Here is a 9,932-nt window from a genome sequence, read left to right on the forward strand (position 1 = left end):
AATACAATTAGACTAAAAATTCACATTTTGATTATAATTTCAATAGTATAAAACTTATTTAAATCTTTGATAAGTCTTTACTTTTCCACATACACAATGCAAAAGACAATAGCCATTATATGTTATGTTAATTATTAGTTTTCTATGTTAGGAGAAAAAAAGTTCTAAAAGAGAGAACTACTTTTTGTTCATAAGGTCTAAGCATTTCAAAAAGTCTCAATCTACTATGTCTCATATTAAAACATATCATAAATATACACATAATTTGATCTTCCTAACTAGTAATTATTTTTATATCTTCTCTCTCATCAAATATTATTTTGAAACTTCCCTCTTATCTTCTCTCTTCATCAAAAAATTATTAAGATATATATCTCTCTCTTTTTTCTTTCTCTATTGACTCTACTGAGTCCTGATGACGAGAGAGAGAGAGAGAGAGTTGCAAGAGATACATAGAATGAGAAATGAAGATAAGGGCCATGCATAAATACATACATATACACACATAAAGAGAGAGATGCATACATACATGAACTACTTAATTTATTATTTAGTTATTCATTTAACTACTAACTATTTTTAATTAATTACTAAATAAAAATATAAAGAGAGGGGAGACAAAGATGAATGAGATAAGGAGAAAGTGAGATAAACGAGAGAGAGAGAGAGAGAGAGAGAGAGAGAGATTATATGACTTGCTTTAAACTTTTTTTTTTTGTCAAGAAGGGGGTTGCTAGCAACTCATCAAGAAAAGGGTTTCTTGCAGCCCCTTCTCGAGATGAATTTTTTTTTCACAATTCTCCTCCATCGTTTCTTTGAGGGGACTTGTGAAAAAAAAACCGTCAAAAAGGGGGTTGCTGGCAATCCCTTCTCAGTGAAATTTTTTTTCACAAGTCCTCACTAAACATGGATAAGCCCCCTTAGAGAGATGGAGGCATTTTGTCAAATTTTTTTGCAAAGAAGGGTTTGCTAGCAACCTGGCAACCCTTGTTTGTGACAAAAAAAATCACCTCTCTTTAAAGAGATAATGGAGGGAAGTTGTGATTCAAAGCTCTCTCTCTCTCTCTCTCTCTCTCTCTCTCTCTCTCTCTCTCTCTCTCTCTCTCTCTCTCTCTCTCTCTCTCTCTCTCTCTCTCTCTCTCTCTCTCTCTCTCTCTCTCGCTCGCTGAGAAGGGGTTGCCGAAAACCCCTGTTCGGCAAAAAACATTCATGTCCCTTAGAGAGATGATCATAAAGTCACACAATCTCTCTCTCTCTCTCTTTCTCTTTCTCTCTCTCTCTCTCTCTCTCTCTCTCTCTCGCCAAGAAGACAACCCCTGTTCGACAAAAAAAATTCATGTCCCCTTAGAGAGATGATTATAAAGTCACATGATCTCTCTCTCTCTCTCTCTCTCTCTCTCTCTCTCTCTCTCTCTCTCTCTCTCTCTCTCTCTCTCTCTCTCTCTCTCTCTCACACACACACACACACACACACACACACACACACACACACAATGAGGAAACTACTACAATATTCAAGTGAACAAAGATTTGTTCTTCTAGTTCACATAGGAGATGAAGAGAATTTCAAACCGGATGATGATATTAAGTCTCAAAATTTATGTAAGTTAGCAACATGAAGACTTTTGTATAGGCATAACTTGGTATCTTCTATAGAAGTATATTTGCAATGGTATCTTATCAATATGCTCTCTATATGTAATAGAACTATGAATGATAGATTCATGTGTGGGTGTGGGATCTTTCACTCAACCACCAAGACCCACGGATCGCTTATTGCTTCAAGCGTTTCAAGCGAGCTCTAATGGCTATCTCTTACCTAGCCGACGCGCTGTCGATCCTACGAGTGTAGTGAGCTTACCTTGATGCTTGATCGAGTACCCTCCTCTCCCTTGCACTCCGGTAGCTCCACGATTCTTGATGCTAGCTCAAGCATCCTCAAGCCTCCTCCATCTCCAAGCTCCATCCTCCATAGCCACGCGCGCAAGAGAAGAAAAGAGAAGAGAAGAGAAGAAGAGACGAGGAGATAGTGAAGAGCTTCACCCTCTTGATCCCTCACTCTCACACACACTCACTCCCTCACACTCTCACACTCCCTCTCTCAAGAGCACACACAAGCAAGAAGGAGAGAAGAAGAGAGGAAGAAGAAGACTCTTTTTGCCACACACCAAAGAATGAGCTTCTCATTCACTTTTCAACTTTATAAAGAAAGCCCTAAATCCTTCTTGGGCGGTCATCCCCTTTTCCCTCTTTTACATGGCCGACCGTAGCCTAGGCCCTTTTTCCCATTTCCCACCATTCTAATTTATCATATTCCTAGCTAATGCGTATACTTTGCACAGGAGCGAGCCTGGCACTCTTTTATAAAGATTCGGGGGCGCTTCCGCATTTTAATTCTTTTGTTGCCTCGGGCCGACACCGAAGCTTTCTGAGGGTCGTGCCCGAACATTTGAATTTTTCAGGGACTGGCTACCAGTCAAGGCGCCTTTTTCTGCTTTTATCCTGTGCCTTTTTTGCTATTTCTATTTTTTTCCATTTTTCGCTCCTCTGTGCTATGGGAACACGGTAACATTATCCCCCTCCTAGCCAAGTGTGGAGGGTGGCATCAAAATCTACCCCTACCCTTCGAGGGTATGCCATGTAGGTAGGGTCGTTCCGCTCGAATGGCAGGGTATTACAAAACGCCATCTAGGCGAGCATGCTTATGTTGCATACTCGCCTCCTCCACAGGGGTTGGCTCTTGTAGTTTTGTACAATGTGGGGGATTTCAAAAACCTTATCTTGCAAGTAGTCGCCTGCTTCTATGCCCCAAGAGGTTGGGGTCTTTTCACGCTCTTCTAGCCATTTTTTTTCCAACCGGCCACCGACTGCGATTACCTCGTCCATCACTTTGAGCGGCAGGACCCTCCGGAATCAAGCGGGAAGATCATCAGGGCACGGAGGGAGAGGTGCAGACGATAGCACTGCTGGCTTGGCTCTCAGTTTTTGTCTGGCTTCCTCCACCAGCTTTTTGCGTCTTTCTTTAGAGATGGCTTTTCTTTCCGCAGCTGGGTCCCCTTGTGGCGGCTCTTGGGCCTGCGGCAAGGGGGGTTGTGGGACTACTCTTCCCTGAATCGATTCACATCGATTTCCAGCTCTGCTTCTTCCCCCTGTCGTTCTGCATGTACTGCTTCTTCCTCGAATCCGAGGGCATCTATCTCCTGGAGGGTTAGGCCGGCCAGCATTAGATATTTTCGTTGTTCATCCAAACTCAGCCTAACCTCCGCAGGTAATGGTGGCATCTGCAGTCCAGCGTGTAGGGCTCTTCTTGCCATGCCGAGCTTTCTTTGCATTGCCTCCAGTGGCTCTCCTTGCATTGCGTGCGTGGCGTCCAGGATGGTGTCAAAGGAAGGCCTTCTGTTGAGTGCTGAAGGCCACTTGGACTGCCTCCGCCTTACTCTCCGCGATGATTTTCTCCTTTTCTGTCAGAGCAAGGCGCCGCGCCAGTGTCTTCACCCTCTTTTCGTTGTGCGCAGCCCACTCCTCTGCCCTTTTGTTCATTACTTCCAAGCCCTCTCCCTGTCTTAAGGTTAGCATCATGAGTTTCTGCTCATAATCTTCTAGTTCCCTGACTAGCCTCTCTTGTTCTCCTCTTTCAGAAGTCAGCTGATCTATCAGGCACTTGAGTTCCTCCAGCTGCTCCTCCATGCTTCGTTTTCTTTCTTCGTCCCTAGCATTCAGCTCCACCATGAGTGCATCAATCTAAGCAGATTTTGCAGCAAGCTCCTGGTACTGCACTATTAGGAGCTTGTGCTCTCTTTGCATGTTTACTAACTCTTGAGTCTCGTTTTTTAGCAGCTGCCTCCAGTGTTCCTCCCTATCATCCCTAGCCTTCAGTTCTTGTCTAAGATCTGCAATCTCCCACTGCTACAAGGCTATCATTCTTGTCTTATCCAGCTGGAAGGCGGCCACTGATTCCTTCTCGGCTACCAACTCAGCCACGGCTATCTTGCATTCCTCCTTCGCTTTCTCCAATTGGGAGAGCAGCTCAGTAACGTATTCATCGTAATTAGCCGATGGCGTCATCGTTGTGTGAATGGGCGAGGTTGAGGCTTCGACTTTTTGCCTTTTGGGCTCTTGCCTGGACTCCGCATCCGTGGCTAGCCTCTTCTGTCCTGTGGCCGTAGTCTCTGTGCTCTGCCCCTGGCCCATCTCCTTGTTGATGAAATCCTGCATCCACGCCACGAAGTTTGACACATTTGCACTAGTCGGGATGCTGGGGGTGATGGTGGTGAGTTCCGCGGAAGGCACCAGGAGGATAGGGATGAGATGGAGTGGGGCCTTGCCCTTGCCTTCAGGGACTGGAGGTGGCACAAACTTTGGCACCTATGTGCTAGACCCTGGCTCCTCTTCTCTGCACGGGCTCAGGTTCCTTAGTTCATCTGCTCGGCACTGTTGTTCAATGGACCGGCAGGTGGCCTCCGCCAGGTCCTCTTCCTCCTTTCTTCGTAGCTCCTCCTCTTCCTCATCCGCTTCTCTTCCTTTCCTCCTCCCTTTTTTTCTGCTCCTCCTTCTTTTTCCCTTTCTGTTCTTTTTCCCTCCTTTTCTCCTCTTCTGCTTCTTGTTTTGACGCCTCCTTTGCTTTCTGTAACTCCTCTTTTTCCCTCTCCTCCTCCTCCTGTCTCTTTGTTCTCTCTCTCTCCTTTTCTTATTTCAAGGATTCCTTCTTTGCCCTTTCCAAGTCTTCCCTTTCCTTCTTCCTGCCTTCATCATTCTTCTTCTTCCTCTGCATCGCCTTCTTCTTCATTGTCTTGATTGTCTTTTTGCTAGTCTGTCCCTCCCCTTCTTCTTCAATTTCCGTTCTGTTGGTGGACCTGTCTTTGTCCTGGCGAGGAGGCAACCTCTCCGGTGTTTCTCCTTCTCCCTCCTCCGCCTCCTGTGCTTCCTTTACTGCCTCCTGGATGAGTGCAGTCAAGACTCCTCCGTACCCGATGAAGGAGGCCTTGGATGAGGCTTTCTTCCTTTCTGTAACTTTAGAAGCTGGAGATTCTCCTCCTATTGGTGCACTTCCTAGGGCTAGCGCTTTGGCCGCTTGATCAATCATTTTCCACACGTACCCATTCCAATCTACTTCGTCTAGGGTGTGGGCTGCTACATTCTCCAGCACTGGCACGCTAATTCGATGCATTAAGGAATTGTAACGCTGGTTGGAGAAGAGCACGTGCACTAACTTGGCCTGCAACCTGGCTTCTGTGTCAAGGATGTCCTGGATGCTTATGCCTTCATTCGTGAGCACCTCTTCCTTCTTTATTTTCAGCAAGGAATGAACATCCCTTTTTTGTCTCCTTTCTGTCCTTGGTACCAATCCCAAAGCCTTCTCCACCAAGGCTGGATCCAACCAAACTTGCACCTGCTTTGCATCCTCTCCTCAGCCCACTGTTACAATGCCACCTTCTTGGTCCGGGTTGTATGTTCTGAGGAATTCTACGCATTTTAGGTGATCGGGCTCTTGCGAGAATTTTTCAATATACTTTGTAAGGTTGCATTGTTCCACTACCCCCCTGGCTGCTTCCTCCTTGGCCACCACGACTTCGATGTTGTGGATGATTCGGAACTTGAGCTGGCCAAAGGCGCGGTTCTCTAGATGGATGCGATACTGCTCCCTTTCCTCGTCTATGAATGGGAGTCGATGGGCACGGTCTTGCTGCGACATTTTCTGTTCCTGCCATAATTCGTAACTTTCGTTAGCATTTTCCACATATCACTTTGCTATTTACGTGAGAATAAAAACTCTTGAATGAATTTCTTAAGAAGCCATTTTTTCATACTATATGCTTATGCTTTTCACTACCTTTACTTTACTGTACCCCCTTTTTATTCGTTTCCTACCTGATTCCTTTCACCTTCACCACATACCCACATACCCCCTCCCCTTCCAGCTTAGAAAATAATCCTTCCTAGGATTGGGGGTTAAAAGGTGAGGGGATTTGGGCCTGTTGGGGTAGGAGTTACGTGTGAAGAAGCCACGTGTAGAATTTTGGATTGTATTCCAGTTGAGCATGACAATCAAGAGCAAACAGTTGGATGGAAACTTGGGAGATGTAGGTCAAGACATCATGAAAGAGATCTCCAGTATTAAGGCAGATGGCAACATGTAATTCCTCTTCCGTGAGGAATTGGTCAATGTAGGGATGAGCGAGCACATGGTCGTCTAAATCTGGTTGCGGGTGATGGCAAAAACCCTAAACGAGATAGGTGCCACATAAGTAGGGTCATATTCGATGGTTTTAACTGCCATGCATTGCTTAGCATTGGTCATTATGTCATTATCCGGCAACTTTTTTTCTCCCATTGGATTCTCAGAGCAAACCACTGCTGCAAGAACGTGGAAGGCGAGCTAACCATCTGCATGAGCTCTTGCAACTCGTGCTTAGGAACAGAACGAGGGGGCTTACGATATGAAGTGATTAGTCTTCTGAGGGCAGCTTGCTCCTTTGAGATTTTGTCGTTTGCTATCAGTTCAGCAGCAATTTTGGGGAATTTAGTGGTCATAAGTTCGTATTCTTCCCAAGTGCATGGTAATGCACGAACATCCGAAGCAAGTGTTTTGCCAAGAAGACCTAGGTCTAGCCTCTCATAACTTCTAGCAAATGTAGTGAAAGTTTTGTCCAACATCTTGATACAGGTTACTAAGTCATCCCCAGAAGTCACGGCGAGGTCTCCATAGGAAGGTTTAAGACCTGCTGGTGGGAATGGTGCAAATGGACTGGATAGTGGTGACTCCATAATTGGTGTCATAGGTGTGGTTTTGCACTCCGAAGCACTTTGAGGTGCTGTAGGAAGCTCTGGGGGCATGGGAGTTGTGCTGGGTTCTGAGTGAGCAGTCATGGGGGTTTTTAAGTTCTCTGGATTAGGTAAGTCTAAGGCTTGTGGCGTTTGCTTTGGTCGATAGACGAGCTGGGGCTTACTAGCCATAGCGGGCAATGGTTTGCTGACTATGCCCTGGGCACCTTGTGTGCAAGCCTCCCTCACTGGGGCAAGATTGCTTGTAGATGAGCTTTTTAACTTGCCATTTTTAGGCACCCAAATCCAGGGGTTGCCCTCGTAGTATCCTTGTGCTCACAAGAGATCTTTGGGGATCCATCGCGGCGTGGTTGTGTGTCTACGTCGATAGCGTCTAGACTGCCTCTTAGGCCGTGATGGCTGATTATTTTCGTGTTTAGAATCACATTTGGGTGGTCTACCCGGATGTGGTCTTTACCATTTTGGCACCCATATAAGCTTGCACTCCTTGGCCTTGTGAGCACTCTTGGTGGGTTTGGGCCTAGGGTCGAGAGCCTGGCATGAGGCCTTAGTTTTCTTTTGTTTAGACTCGGGCTGAAGCATGGTCGTAGGGGTTTCTACCGGTGGCTTCGTAATATTGGAGGAGTCAGGATAGCCCTTGCTGAAAGTCGTCACTATACGCACATTGCCTATAGCAAGATGAATGCGGTCTAGGTTGTAATCCACATTACAATTCGTTTGCTTCTTGAAAGTACGACCTAATAATGACATATTACCGGCTCCTTTAGTGTCAAGCAACACATGGAAGAAAGCTAGTAAACTTTCAGACTCGATAGAAACGACTACCTTGCACTTTCCTAAGAGTGAATAAGCATTACCCCCAAACGGGGTGAGTTTGGCATTAGTGGGCTATAGTTTCGGTTGACCAATGCATGTCCAATGGTCATGCGTCAAGATGTTGTAGTCGGCACCTTCATCAATCAAGGCATCGAAAGAATACGTCGCTCCGGCTGGACTGTGATTCGTAGATACGCCAGTGCCACTGCTTCTTCGTCCTGATCTGTAAGGTCGGTTATAGTAGCCATGCAGACGTTTATTGGGGGTTCTAGCATGGGTGGCTCATGTAATGGATGGGAAGGAGGATAGTACTTCTTTATGCGGCTGCCCTTAAAAAAGCCTATTCCTTCGCCTTCAAGTGTCTCTAACTCAACATTCCCTGTTCTACCAATCATGCATACTCTGAAAGGCCCTAGCCCCCGAAACTTCATCTTCTGTTTATGTCCTTTTACAGAGTATAGCAGAACAAGGTCCCCTTGTTCAAAGTCGCGTTGTTTGACATGCTTGTCAAACCACATCTTTCGTCGAGCCTTCTTACAAATCAGAGAGTGAGTGGCAAGGAGTCGAGTCTCCGTTAGGCGCTCTAACTCCACTAAGCGATTGGTCCAAGCCTCTCTTCCCTCCCAACGCTCTTGGACTGCTATCCTTAAGCTAGGGATGAAGAATTCTAAGGGTAAAATGGCTTCAGTTTCGTATGTCAACCTAAAAGGCATCTGTCCTACAACCATTTTATAAGCTGTGCGATAGGCCCACAAGGCCACCACTAGCTTGTTGTCCCAGTCACTTCTTGAAGTAGACACTACCTTTGTAAGCACATTGACTAAGATTTTATTTGTGGATTCGGCTTGGCCATTAGCCTAAGGGTAATAGGGAGAGGACTTCCGATGAATTATTAGGAAGGTAGAGAGCAGGTGGGAAATCACCTCATTAACGAAGTGCGTGCCTTGGTCGCTTACAAGTTCGATTGGACAGCCAAGCCGTGAAATGACCTGCTCCCACAAGAACTTTGCAGCGGTCCTAGCAACATTCTTCCTCGTGGCTCGTGCCTCTGCCCACTTCATTAGATAATCAGATGCAACTATGATGTAGTGATCTTGGGAATATTGTGCCACATGACTGATAGGTCCAATAAAATCGATGCCCCATTTTTCAAAGGGTTGTCAAGCTATGACAAGGGTCAATTCCATCTTGTCTTTCCGCACAGGCACTTTGGTCCTTTGGCACTCATCGTAGTGCTTTACGAAATTAGCTGCATCGCGGAAAAGGGTGGGCCACCATAGTTGGAATTGTAGCACCTTTCGGGCTGTTGTGTCCCCCTAAAGTGTCCTCCAGCGATTCCGCCATGTGCTTCTTTCAATGCATCGCGCATCTCGTGCTCACATACGCATCTACACAATAAACCATCTTGTCCCAACGTGTAGAGTTGGCAGGCTATCAGTTGGTATGGCTGAATTTTCAGGATAACCCTTCTCAGCCTAGCCTTCTCAATGGGCCTCTCAAGTAGTCTGTTTTCTAGCACTTGCACTATGTCATCAGCCCAATACGGCGTCAAATCAGCTTTAAACAATTCTCTCTCTCTAGACAGGTTAAAGAGATGAGCATCCGGTAAATCGTCAGGTATGCCTTGTCCAACAGCTTCTCCTGTGGGTATGTGGGATAGGTGGTCAGCCATGTAATGATCCTTTCCTTTGCGTACAACTATAGATAAGTCAAACTCCAGTAGAAGGAGCAACCATCTAGCTATGCGTCCCGTAGTGTAAGGCTTGTTCACAAGATATAGCAAGCCTTGATGGTCCACAAAGAAGACAAAGGGAGTGGCCAACAGGTAATGCCGAAATTTCTTTACCGCAAATACCATGGCCAACCCCTCTCTTTCTGTCGTGGAATAGTTCATCTCGGTCTCTGTGAGCTGCCTGCTGGCAAAACTCACCGGGTAATCTAAGTTATGTTCACCAGGCTGGCATAGCACGGCTCCAATAGCGAACTTAGAGGCATCTATGTGTACATGAAACGTTATATTCCAGTTTGGGGCTCGTAAGATTGGTGCAGTAGTAAGAGCCTTTTTCAACTCCTCATATGCGCGCTGACATTCCTCAGTCCACTCGAACACTATCAACAGCTTGTACAATGGTCTAGCAATGAGTGCGTAATTTAGTACAAAGCGTCGATAATATCCAGTGTGTCCTAAGAAGCATTGAACTCCCTTGTAGTTATCGGGTGGTGGTAAGTCAACAATGACTCTGACTTTAGAAAAGTCAGTGGCAATGCCGTTCCTTGACACTACGTGCCCTAAAATGCATCCGTGTTTCACCTAGAACTGGCACTTTAAGGGG

The sequence above is a fragment of the Lygodium microphyllum genome, chromosome 21 (genome assembly GCF_053477565.2).
Source record: "Lygodium microphyllum isolate KBCC chromosome 21, Lygodium_microphyllum_v1.1.10, whole genome shotgun sequence".
Taxonomy (NCBI): Eukaryota; Viridiplantae; Streptophyta; class Polypodiopsida; order Schizaeales; family Lygodiaceae; genus Lygodium; species Lygodium microphyllum.